We start from the raw sequence: 13,200 nt of genomic DNA on the forward strand, positions 1-13,200 counted from the left end.
ACATGGGTTCTGAAGCAAATTACCCTGTACTTCATTGTGTAGGATAATCCAGCTTTGGGAGGCGGAGGGAAGCGTTATAATTTTGGAGAACCCTCTTTAAGAAAAGAATACAATTTGAGGATAAAAATACTATAGCAAGCAGACCCAACAGTGCTTAAGAAACATCTGCTAAACCCCACCGTGCGTATCTCCAAGCCAGCTTTCCTTTAACCAGATCCCATGACGTCCAAATCCTTTCCAAAGCTCTCTGACATGAGGGAGATTGTTAAGGAAGGAAAGTCTGAGAATAAAAATAGAGAGCTTAACTGATCATGGTTATAATGTCTTAATTTTGCAAATTTAACGAAAACATGTGGTCTTATGAACACATTGCCAGGACCCTTTCTAAGGTCTCTACCAGTTAGGGACCTTGAAACTCAACTTTCATTAACTTCAAGATAAACCTCACTTTGCCCGTGCCCCACCCCTAGCATTTTCTTGTAGATTAAATCAGACTAAAGTTGAAAGCAGCCAATGGGATGAGTAGAACGCAGAAACTATAGAAAGTCACAGTGGGGACTCATCACACACATACCTATTCCTCTTGCAAATGTTGAGCTCTCAAGCTGGGAGATGACGAAGGACATGTTTTCTGGAAAATACAAAAAGGAGTCTTGAGACTGAAGATCAGGCCTCCAATGTTAGTAAGCATTAGCACAAACTGGGAAGCAAGGCTGATTCAACCCAGTGGAGAAAAGAAAGTGACTTAGGAAGGCAGAGGAGTTACTTGGAGGTAAGAGAGTTAGAAGATAGTGCCTTGTCCACGTACCTTAGTTTGAGTTCTGCAAGGAATGCTCTTGACTGGGCACTCATTGGTAGCTTTGCAGTTCCTTCCAGCTGGCAAATGGGGAGCTTGTACCGTGGTTCTCAGTAGAGAGGGCTACACATATGGGAAAAAAAGAACTCAAGGTTGCCTTTTGGGTAGTACTGGGGCAAGGCATGGGATTGGGAGTGAGTGATTGATAAAGGGTTGATGGAGGATACTCTTACTGCCTTAGGAATCCCGAGGCAGCAATGGCAGAAACAGTGAGAGCATTAAATGGGTGTTGGCACTGGATGGGTGGAAGTAGAGGGCGCAGAGAGAATCCCTGAATGAGGTATATGATCAAACCATTTTGGTAAATTAAAAATACAAGCTTATCAAACAATGCATATTTTATAAGAACACATTTGGAAACATAAGGATGCAAATTAAATACATTAGAAGGGCTGCCTATGGGAGAGGGTTAGGAGTAAGAATGCGGGTTAAAAGGGAACACATTACTTATTCACTCAGTCCATAATAAGTAAGAGAGGGGCCACAAAAACAAAACACTCCAGCAGCAATGGGAGAGCTCCAACATTTTGGCCTAATAGGGAGAATCCCAGTAATAACGCTAGGTGGGATCTGCATAGAGCAATTTAAGACTCTCAGTGGTCCCAAGGTTGTGGGGGCTTAGGAAATAAGGGCTGCCCATGTATGAGAACAGAAGAGGTATTTTAAAAAACTGCTTCATAGTTTTTTGGGGAAAATGATACATGCTTTTGTTTTTGTAAAAAATGCAGACAATACAGATTATTAAATGAATTAAGTCCATGTGAAGTACTTAAAAGAATGCCTGAGACATAAGCCCTCAATAAATGTTACAGAAATAACCCGAAATTCTACCACCCAGAGATAACCACAATTAAGATTTTGATAAATGTCCTTTCTAGGAAATATATCAATTTACTTATTCATTTTTTACATAAATGAGATCAAATTCTACGTAAGTTCTGAAACCGGCTTTTTTCACACAACATGATACTGTAAAGATCATTTCATGTCTAGGAATATAGACTATCCTCACCCTTTCTAAAGTCTAGGATGTATTCCATTGCATAGATGTACGAGCACGCCTCATTTTATTGTACTTACCTTTATGGCGCTTCACAGGTCTGTTTTTTACAAATTGAAGGCAAGACCCTCTATCAGCAAAAAGATTACGACTTCCTTTATTGTGATACTCGCCTTATAGTGGTGGTCTGGAACCAAGCCCACTGTATCTCTGAGGTATGCCTGTACTATAATTTACTTAATCTGATCCCAACTGATGGACATTGAAGCTGCTTCCAATTTTCATTATTATACATGACATTGCTGGAGCACCCACATAACCCCACCATTTTGTGCTTGTCTGAATCTCCTTAGTGTGAGCTCCTAGGATTGGAATTGTGGGGTCAAAGGGTATGCACATTTGACATTTTGATACTGCCAAACTGCCCTACAAAAAAGTTTTTTTGTGTCTGTGTCCCCACCTATGAGTATTCTGTTATCTTTCGACAAAACTGGGTGTGGTTCTTTTCAATCTCTGCATACCTGCTGGGTGAGGAATAGCTTATTGTCAATTACATTTGCTTTCTAAAAATTAGTGTGATAGTTAATTTTATGCGTCAGCATGGCTTGGCTATTGTGCCCAGGTTTTGGTCAATCACAAGTCTAGATGCTGCTGTGAAGGTATTTTTTAGATGAGATTAACATTTAAATCAGTAGATTATGAATAAAACGGATTGCCCTCCATAATGTGGGTGGGCCTCATCCAATCAGTTAAAGGCCTTAAGAGAAAAGACTGAGGTCAATTTTTCCCCAGGTGTCCAGCCTCTGGCATCCTCTGCATATTTTGAACTTGCCTGCCTCCACAGTGGTGTGAGCCAATTCCTTAAAATAAAGCTCCATCTCTCTGTATATACACATCCTGTTGGTTTTGTTTCCCTGGAGAATCCTAATACAGTTAGTGAGGTTGCTCAGCTCAAATGTTTATTGGCCATCTGTATTTCTTTTCTCTTCTTTTCTTTTAAAAATTTCTTTCCTTTCCTGTCTTTCTTCTTAAAAAATTATGTCCTTGCCTTATGCCTGGCCCTTTTTTTTTTAACCCCTCTGCTCATGCCTGGCATGAGACAATGTGACCTGGAGACCCCCCCAAAGTAAAGAGCTCTGATCTATACCTCCCAATTTTCTGACTAGGTACTTATATTACAAGTGAAGTTATGCAAATAAATAGAGCCAAGTAATTGAGAATGCTGCTTAGTTAAGGGAACTAATTTTAAAAACCAGCTCTTCCTTCATTTATCAGTTAATAGCTGAACACAAAATTTCCTGTTGTTTCTTTTTTTCTCCTCTCTTAGCAGTTGATGTCATCATAGCCATCTAGAAGAACAATTTCCTACAGTGATGGAGGTTCTGTGATGTCATTGGGATTACAAAAGCTGGCAAGGAAATTTGCTGTCATCACTTATTACTGGAAATTACAAAAGAAATTAATTTTAAACTTTCTGGGAAAGGAGCTCTTCAGTGAAACTAAACATTTTTCTTAGTTTATTATACAAAGAAAGTCTATCCTTTGTCTACCAAAGAGAGAATAGCCTACAACTTCAAGGCACTAAATAAAACAGGGCTGCTGAAACACACAATTCTATTTCAGTGAGCTAAGTATCTGTGCATATGGTAACTACCTTCATACTGGATAGGCTGGTGACTGGACTATTTTTCAATCAACCAGACCTGCCCTGAGGAAGCTTTGAAATTTCCTACTTTTTAAATCTTAGGTCAGATATCCTATTTACTGCTCTCCCCCTGCCCCTACCATCCTCCCCGCCCCCACACCATTAGGATGGAAGCAGGATTATTAGTTTTCTGTGGCTGCTGTAATAAATTACAACAAGCTGGTGGCTTAAAACATCAGAACTTTATTTTCTCGCAGCTGTGGAGGTCAGAAATCCAAAATCAAGGTGTCGGGAGGGTTGGATTGGAAATCACATCTGAACTACATTGAGTAGGGAGGGGCAGTTGCTGTAGATAAGAGCAATACTATTACCAGGAGGAAGGGAGCACGTGCGGATGGGCAGGCTCAAACACAAGACGAAGAGTGTGAGGAGAATGATGGTGAGTTCATGCTAAGTTATGACATAACTGGTGAGATACAAGTGATGTCTCCTGTCTATTAAATTTGGCAGCAGTTTTATCAATTTAACTTCAGCAAGAATACTTTCAGTGGAGCGTGGGGCAGGAGGATTATTGAAGGGAGTTGAAAATAAATAGATATTGAGGAAAGTTGAGGTGGGGATGGTCAGAAGCCAAAGAGAGTTAGGGTCTCTTTGGGAACATTCTCTGCCAGAGGACTGTTGCTCACACGGCCTTCTAGGACCCAAGGCAATGCCCTAAGGCAATTCTTAAAGGCTGGTACCTGCACTGGCAGCATCGGGCACCTGGGAACTTACTAGAAAAGCACATTTTGGGGACCCACTCAAGACCTACTGAATCAAAACTGTAGGGTGGAGCTCTTAAATCTATGTTTAACGAGCCCTCCAGGCAATTCTGATACAGAACAGAGTCTGAGAACTACAGCCTTGTGTGCCTGGAGGGACAAGTTTTGATAGAGCTTGTGGTACCATCTGTCTTGGGGAGTCGTATGTGAGTGTTCTGAATGTGTTTATTCTAGCTGGGCTTGCTGGAAGCAGAGAGTCTGGTATTGGGTGGGGTTGGGGGGTGAGAGTATTGGACTTAAGGGCCTGAATTTCTGCAAAGCAATCAAATGCAAAAAAGGACCGGTTTCTCCCCAGGTCAGGATCTCTGCTGCTTCAGTATGAAATACACCTGTTTTGATTTTTCAAGCAGATCAGCAATTTGACATCTTCCCACTCCTCTGAGCACCCTGGTAGTAAGCAGATCTCTGAAGGGCAGGTCTGGTATTCAGCTCAAGCTGTCACAGGGTGAGGTTTCTCACAATATTTGCACAGCCCCTGGGAATGTTAACCAGAAACTTTGTTTGCTCTTTCACTTCAGTCTTTGTGGTTGAAAACCTTTCTAAAATGGATCTGTCTTTTTGCCACTTTAGAAACTAGTCTAATATCCAAAGTAGCAAAGTTGTTAAAGATTTATTATCTTTACAAAGCACAGTGGGTTTAAGATGAGCTCTCCAGTAGTATTACTCTGACTTGCATTCTGATTTGCTTCCTTGAGAGGAAGAGATTGAGATAAATGGAGTTCCTGCTAACCACTGGGATTCACACGTGGCCCCCCACATACGTTATCTATGGCACACTCTTTTACATGTGTCTTTATCTTTTTTTTTTAATAGCTAGGAAACTATAGGACAATTTTCCCTTTACTCCTTTTTTTTTTAAAAAAAATTATTTTAATTAGTTTCAAGTATACAGTACATTGGTTAGACATCTATACAGTTCATAAAACAATCCCTCCAATTGCTTCCTCCCTCCCTCCTGATCCTCCACCTAGCCAATGTACTAATGCTAACTGCATTCCCTATGCTGTGCTCCCCATCCCCATGACCATCCATCAGCTACTAATTTGTACTTCTTTAACCCTTCACCCCATTCTCCCAGCCCTCCAACATCCTCTCCCCTCTATCCATCACCGAATTGTCCACTTTATTTGTGAGTCTGTTTTTGATTAGTTTGTTCTTTTTATTCCATAGATTCTGCATATAAGTGAGATCATATAGTGTTTATTTTTCTCTGACTTAAATACCTTCTAGCTCCATCAAAGCAGTATCTTTTTCTATCCCCTTCCTTTTCATATGTAGGGGTGTTTTCTTATCCTTTTAGCTGCTCAATCCTTTGGTTGGAGCACTTAATTCTTTTTTATTTAAGGTACTTATTGATAGGAATGCAGTTGTTGCCATTTTTTATTCCTGTTTTTTCTTCTTAAAGAAGTCCCTCCAATATTTCCCGTAATACTAGCTTGTGATAAATTCCTTTAGCTTATTTTTGTGTGGGAAGCTCTTTATCTGTCCTTCAACTCTAAATGATAGCTTTGCTGGATAAATTATTCTTGGTTGTAGATCCTGGGTCTTCATCACATTGAATATTTTGTGCCAAGCCCTTCTGTCCTGCATAGTTTCTTTTGAGAAATCAGCTGCCAGTCTTATGGGTGTTCTCTTGTAGGTAACTATCTGCTTTTCTCTTGCTACTTTTAATATTCTTTCTTCGTATTTAACCTTTGGCATTTTAACTATGATGTGTCTTGGTGTGGGCCTCTTTGGATCCCTGGTTTTGGGGATTCTCTGAGCTTCCAGGGGTTTTATGTCCACTTCCTTCACCCGATTAGGAAAGTTTTCCATCATTATTTCTTTGAACAGCTGTTCAACGTCTTGTTTTCCTCCAGATACACTGATCAGACAGATATTTTGACCTTTAATAATGTCCCATCTGCCCCTTAAATTATTTTTATAGTCTTGGCATCTTTTTTCTTGCCGTTCTGATTGAGTGTCATTGGTTTTCCCACCCTCTGGATAGGTCATTTGATCCTTTTCTTTATTCACTTTGTTTATTCCATTTAATATACTTCTCATATCAGATAATGTGTTCTTCATTTCTGACTGATTCCCTGTTATAATTTCCATTTCCATTTTTATGTTTTTTATCTTTGTTGAAGTTCTCACTGAATTTATCTACACTTCCCAAAAGTTCATTGAGCATCTTTATAACCAGTGTTTTGAACTCTGTGAGATTACTTGACTCCATTATATCTGAATCTGTGTTTTGTTCTCTCATATGGTTTCTGCTTCTTTGTCCTCCCATTTTGGCTGCCTTTCTGTCTGTTTCTATGTACTAAGCAAAGCTCCTAAATCTCCCGGTCTTATTAGTGTGGCTTTGTATAGTAGGTGTCTCCAGTGGCACAGTCCTGAAAGAGATTCAGCTGCAGGCCTAATTTGCCTCAGCCTATGCCCCTCTGGGGCCACCTGTTAAGATTCAGCAAGCAAGCCACAGATGCTGTGCTTACAGTTGCCTCAAAAGGCCACACCAGAAACTGAGGCCAGCTGCCTCCAGTGTGAGTCTAGGTGCTGCTCAGCAAGGAGCACCTGACTGGCTGAGGATACACCTAGATGTGGCTTGTGTGGGCCCGCGAGTTGGGGGAAGTGAGGTTTCAGGGAAAAGAGTGACTTCTTTTATCCAGTTTGATGAGTTATCAGCTATAGTGGCACTGTGTCCGGGTGCTGGGAGTGGGGAGGGCTCAACGGAGCAAGTCTTGCCTCATCCCTCACTCCAACAATGTCTCACTCCCTGTAAATCTCTGGTGCCTCCTGCGTGCAGCCAAAACAACACTGATGCTCAGAGCAAGCAGGTTCTTCACTGAGAAAATCTGCTTGTGGACCTGGCCCCTTTAAGAAGAGTCTGCCGCTGCTGCAGCCACTGCCACAGCTGCTGGAGACCAAGCAGCCCTGCGTTCCCACCCCATCCTACCTTCTGCTGTTGCAGAGTGCTTTCTTGGATTTCTCCCTAGTTGTATGGCTTGTTCATCTAGATCCCAGGCGATTTTTGCTTGCTGCTTGCTCCTTGTTTCCATCACAACTTTGATTTGGTCACCAGAGGGATGAACAGAACCCCTATCTACACCATTTTTTTTCCTCCCTCGCATGTTTTTATTTTATTTCCCCTTAATAGCTATACATGAAAATTCAGTGGGCAGGTAGCATGAAGTATGGTGCAATGTAAACTCGATTAGGGCAGGGCTGGTTAGTTCACAGTTTTATCTCTAAAACCTAGAATTATAACAGCACCCAATAAACAGACTGAATGAATGAAAGAACATAGTCACTGTAATCGAATTTTGAATCATTCTAGAAGCTAGAGGTCTCAGAGAGTTACCATTCTGAGTATTAATTCTCACCATCTTGGACCATAAATTTAGCATGTGTAGGCAGGCCTGGCTACATAATTTTCAGAGAAAAGTGAAAAATGAAAATGCAGAGCCCCTTATTCAAAAATTATTGAGAACTTCAAGACAGTGCCAGCAGAGCATTAAACCAAATGTAGGGCCCTTTTGAGTGTGGGGTCCCCGTGCTCCTGTACAAATTCCATGAAGGAGAACATATAGTTAGAATATGGAATGAAATCTTAACTACTCCTGGTAACTTCTGGAATTAGCTTAAATTTTTTTTTTTTTTTTTTTTGCAGAAATCCCTAAAATGACCTTTTTTATGGAGTTGTTTTCACCATGAAAGAGAAGGGCAATATCAAAATGGAGGTGATAGGATTGAATCATCCCAATTCTCTCCCACCATGGAAAGCACCCAGTCTTTGCCATGTTGCTCTACAGTGCCTCCCACTGGAGACATCCAAGTAATTCCCCATTCATTGGTATCTGACTAGGCATACGACTCACTTTGGCCAATGGATTGTTAGTAGACAAGATATGAGCAGAGACTTTGTGCTCTTGTAGTTTGGCCTGGCCTCTCGTCCTCTGTCATGAAAACTGTCCTGGGTAGCTGCTAGTCCAAGGAAAATGAGAGAAATGTGATCTGCATCTGCAGCCCAAAGCAGAGCTGCTCCAGCTGCCCCACAAACCTGTGAGAAGAAAAAGAAATGCTTTTGGTAAGCCACTGAGATTTTAGAGTCATTTATTACACAGCAGTCACATAGCAGATACCTGACTAATAAGGCATCCTTCAAGTGGATCCTAACAGATACTTTACTGCATTTGTTTAAACTTTGGGGATGCTGAAATGACAAAGATAAAACGAGAGAAAGAGTCAAAATTAATGTTGAACATTGATGCAAAATTCTGACACTCAAACCAAGCCAGCAAGCACTAAACAAACTCAGCAAGTGCTAAACAAAGTACTACTAAACAGTGCTAAGCTGGATATCATTAAAGAGATCTTATTTTAGTTGCCATTTTTTTTTTTTTTTTTTTTTTTTTAGATATTGCAACTACTGTATAGTAACTCCCTGAGAAAGCAGCAAGAGGAAGAGGCCTCATTTTTAAGGAATGTTCATCCCACGTTTTGGCAAAGATGGACACAGAAGTTACCGGCTCATCAACCCCAGCAGCAGAGAGGACCTACGCAGGGAGAGGCCCTGCTCCTAACCCATCTTCGAAGCCGATGAGCTGTGACAGCTCTTGGGATGGGGTGAAGGGTTCTTTGCCAAGAATTTCAGTAGAAGTCCCAAACCCATTCTTCGAGCCAGTGTTGTTGAATTAGACCAACCCAGAATATATGATCCAGGAATGAAAAACGGATGTTCCCTGTGGCAGGCAGAGTAATGCTTCCAAACCTACTTCAAAGAAAGAGGTCTATATTCTAATCCAGAGAAACTATGAATAGGTTACATGGCAAAGAGGGAGATTATCCAAGTAAACTCAATAGAATCTCCAGTCACCTTAAAAGTGCAGAGAGAGGTAGAAGAGCGACAGCTAGAGAGATGGTAGCGTGAAAAGAACTTGGCCTGACATCGCTGGCTTTGAAGATGGAAGAATGAGGCCGTGAGCCAAGGGATGTGGGAGTCTCTAGAAACTGGAAAAGGCAGAGAAACAGATTCTCCCCACTGGACACCAGGAGGAGCACAGCCCTGCTGATACCTTGACTTTAGCTTAGTGAGACCTAGTTTGGACTTCTGACCTCCAGAACCACATTTAAAAAAAAGATTTTAACCATATTTTTAGATTTTTAAAACGGAATGTGTATACCTATGACTAAATAGCATGGTGTACACTTGCAGACCGAGTCCACACTGGTCAGCTTCTGACTAAATGCACAGATGGAGTAAGAATAAATATTAGTAAGTAATAGTGCTTTGGGGAGAACAGTAGTGACCAACAGGAGGGACAAAGAAGGAGCCTCATGTGCACACTGCAGCAGGAACAACTCTCCAGCACTGACATGTGCAAGGTTCTAGGTCTCCCCATTGGCCGACAAACCAGGCTGTGGGCTGCAGGGGGTAGACATTCAGGCATGGTGGACACAGGACAGAGAAAACCGGAAGAACTAGAGTTCAGACAAGCACATGAGTGCACACCATGTAACAGAACTATGCAGTTTACCAAAGGGGCTCCCACCCTCCATGTCACCTCATTGGCAAGTAGGTCAGGCCACCTCTACCTCTGACACACAGACATCCTCATCAGGAGGAAGGCTGTCCTGTTCAGGTGAGAGCTAAGCTACTGTAGCTACAGCATTACTTGAACATCCTTAAACAAAAGATGTTGCTTGCCAATTACAAGTCTACAAGCTGAAATTACTACCCGTCCTGCACCCCAAGGATGAGCAGAGTCCATCACCTTCTACGCAGTGGTGCTGTGCAAACCTGTGGCCGTGCTTCAGCAAGTGCAACTAGGTTCATGTGCTAAAATTTGTACTTGCTATTATGAATATATTTTGTGAGTGAAAACCAAGTGTCTAAGGACATACTAAACTTATGATGGACTTTCATCTGTAAGTAAGGCCCATGGTAATTGAACCTATCCAGGATTTCAAGCACCGAAGAAAAAGTAAAGCCACAATTAGGTCCAGTCCAGACACAGGAAGACACAGCTAGCTGACTGATCAGGGCTTCTCAGGACTGGATGTCGGTTGAATTGAGGATTCGAGAAGTAGCATCAGATTTGGAGGCCTTTGGAAGTTCTCGCCCTCAAGATGCTGCCATTGAGCTCCAGGTTCTCCTTGCTGGCTCCATGCTGGCCTGCATGTGGGGTGTTTTTCCCTGAATAGGTAGAAGTGAGGACTGGCTTGCTGCGAGAAGATGGAAGTCGAGACACCACAAAGACAGGCCGAATGATGCTGTTGGCCATGGTATTGAACATGGTGGTATTGTTCAGCTTGAGCACCTTGCCCGGTTTGGTGGATGCCAGACCTCACCGCTTGTTGGGTGTTCGGGGAGCACTGCCATAGAGCATCTCCGTCTCTGTCTCCTTGTTCTTCAGTTGCCTTTCCTGCTTGGCCCATTCTTTCTCTAATCAGTGCATCTCACATTGTTCTGTCACATACTCCATGAATTTCTGCCCATTCACCACAAATGCCTTTGAATGCTCCTGTTCCCACTTTTCAGTCTGTGTCTTCAACTCCTCTTCCAGCTTAGGGAGTGTTTTCTGGAGCCTGGCACGTTGCTTTTCTTCTTTTAGAAGATTTCCACCATGATTAGTAAATCGCCTTGGATCTGAAGCCTTTCTCTCAAACTCGAAGAAAAGCCTCCAGCTTTCTCCCCACTTCTGAACACCTCCAAAGAACTCTTAGTTGTTATAATAGTTTCTTAACCACACGATCTCAGCATTGTAGAGCTGGAGCAGATTTTCTGTATACTCCTCGTCATAGTATGGGGTGAAATCCTGTCTCTGCTCCTGACTATAAAAACACTGGTCCCAGTACTGAGCCAGCTCCATGCGTACTGCATCAACCACTTTCTTTATGTTTTGCATTTTCAGTTCTTCCAAATTATCCACTTCTAGCAGCACTTTCTTGACCTTGGCCTTCGACCCAGTCGCAACCAGGGCCACAGCTTGTTTCTCTTCTGCTGGTATTTGCAACCTGTCCCAGAGCTCTCCGATGTGAGCATGCAGACCCTCACACAGTTTCATTTTGTGATTTTTGCATTTCCAGCTGCCGTAGCAACTTCTGTAGCATTGCAATATTCTCCAAAGATAAGCAAAAGGCATCTTCATCTTCACACACCACATCTCTTTCGAAGCTTATATCTGGGGTGTGATCCAGTTCTTCCATACACAGTATGATCTGTCTCTTTATGTTGACAAACTCCTCACGCCTGGATGCCTTTGTCTCCCTCAAAGTTGCCATGTGGTGTCTGAACTGGCTCAGCTCTTCCAAGCTTGGAACTGAGGTGCTGTCAATGTCACAGGGTGTCATGCAGAGCATTTAAACAAATTTGTTTTAAACTACTCAGTTTATGATAATTTATTACGGCAACAATAGAAAACTAATTCATTCCCAAACAGAAAACTAGAACGCTCTTACCCAAACAAGGGGGAAAATGCGAGCAAGCAGACAAATAGGCCAGAACAGATATATAGTGAAGACTAGATCTCTGGGACCTGTTGTTCCATAACTCCCTGGATATTTTCCAAGGGGAGGCAGAACTTACTTAACAAAGCATTGTGGATAGCAGCAAGCACCTGTTCCATAAAGCCAAAGCTCGTAGCACCTGTGAACAAGAGTAGACAAGCTGGAGAGTGCTGCCTCTGAAGGTACTCCAAACAGACTTGAAACCTGGTTTCTTCACTCACCAGCTGGTTAACCGTGGGCAAGTTACTTAACTTCTTTGTACTTCAGTAAAACAAGGATGATAAATATCTACCTGAGGACATTTTTATGAAGATGAGTGATGTTAATACATATGACTAAGAATCATTTCTGGCTTATAATTAAGGCTCAATAAGTGTTAACAGTTGCTATTATAACTAATACTACTGGGCAGTATCTGCAGTCATAAGTAACTTTGGGTTTGGACCCAGACTATGTGGGGTCAAATTCAGCTCTGTCACTTAGAACTTTTATGCTTGGGCAAGTTATTTAACATTTACAAGACCCAGTTTTTTCATGTGTAAAATGGGAATGTTAAAGTTACCTATCTCATGGAGTTGGGATGGGGGGGTAATCAATTAATACATATAAAGTACTAGAACAATGCCTGATACATCCAATAAATGTCATTTGTCATCATAATTACTAGTAGTATGGGATCACCATCACTCGGGATGATTAATAACTAAACAACCAACACCATGAATTTGATGGCATCTCATGTGATCATGAAGACCTAATTTTAGGTAGAACAAACCATGGGATTCACGGGGAGCAAGCAATAGCATCTTTCCTCTATCAGGAAATCAAATTATGGTAGCACCTGGGTGTGATGCATATGTTGTATAGGAAAAGAAAGTGGAAGAATTATCAGAAACACTGTAGGGAAAGTCTCCTGAAAGGGGTGCAGAGAGAGCCCACCTGCTTCTCTTTTTGCTTTGCAATCACTGCAGGGTTGTACTTGCCTTTGCTTTTGATTCAGTATTTTTACATTTTATAACATAGTAAGAACATTAGCTTAAGGAATCTTGCCATTTGTCTATTCAGAGCAGTCCTCTCAACAATACCAAGAATCCTCACTTTCGTAGATAATGACAAGAAATACAACAGCCAGTTTATACACAAGCAAATCATTTCATGGCAACAGCTAATTTAATCAAAACATTCTGGTTCTCCCTCATTTGAACTCACACAAGAAATGAACCAATCCAATTGGAAAAAATATTTGTTTTATCTTTGTCACATTTATTTACTCTTAGGGACTGTTTAACTTGATTGTACAGAGAAGTTGGAAAGAACAGAAATACTGGACACACTGACCAGCTTTCTTTCCAGGCGGAAATGGCCTGTTGAGCAGTTTCTTGAAATC

The 13,200-nt window shown here is 41.7% G+C and overlaps 1 pseudogene; it reads right to left on the reverse strand.

Annotated features, from left to right (window-relative positions):
- Positions 1–10,244: 10,244 nt before the first annotated feature.
- LOC120607289 (protein regulator of cytokinesis 1-like) lies at positions 10,245–11,666 on the reverse strand (annotated as a pseudogene).
- Between the last annotated feature and the right edge of the window lie 1,534 nt (positions 11,667–13,200).

The sequence above is a fragment of the Pteropus medius genome, unplaced genomic scaffold, assembly GCF_902729225.1.
Source record: "Pteropus medius unplaced genomic scaffold, Ma_sr-lr_union100, whole genome shotgun sequence".
NCBI lineage: Eukaryota > Metazoa > Chordata > Mammalia > Chiroptera > Pteropodidae > Pteropus > Pteropus medius.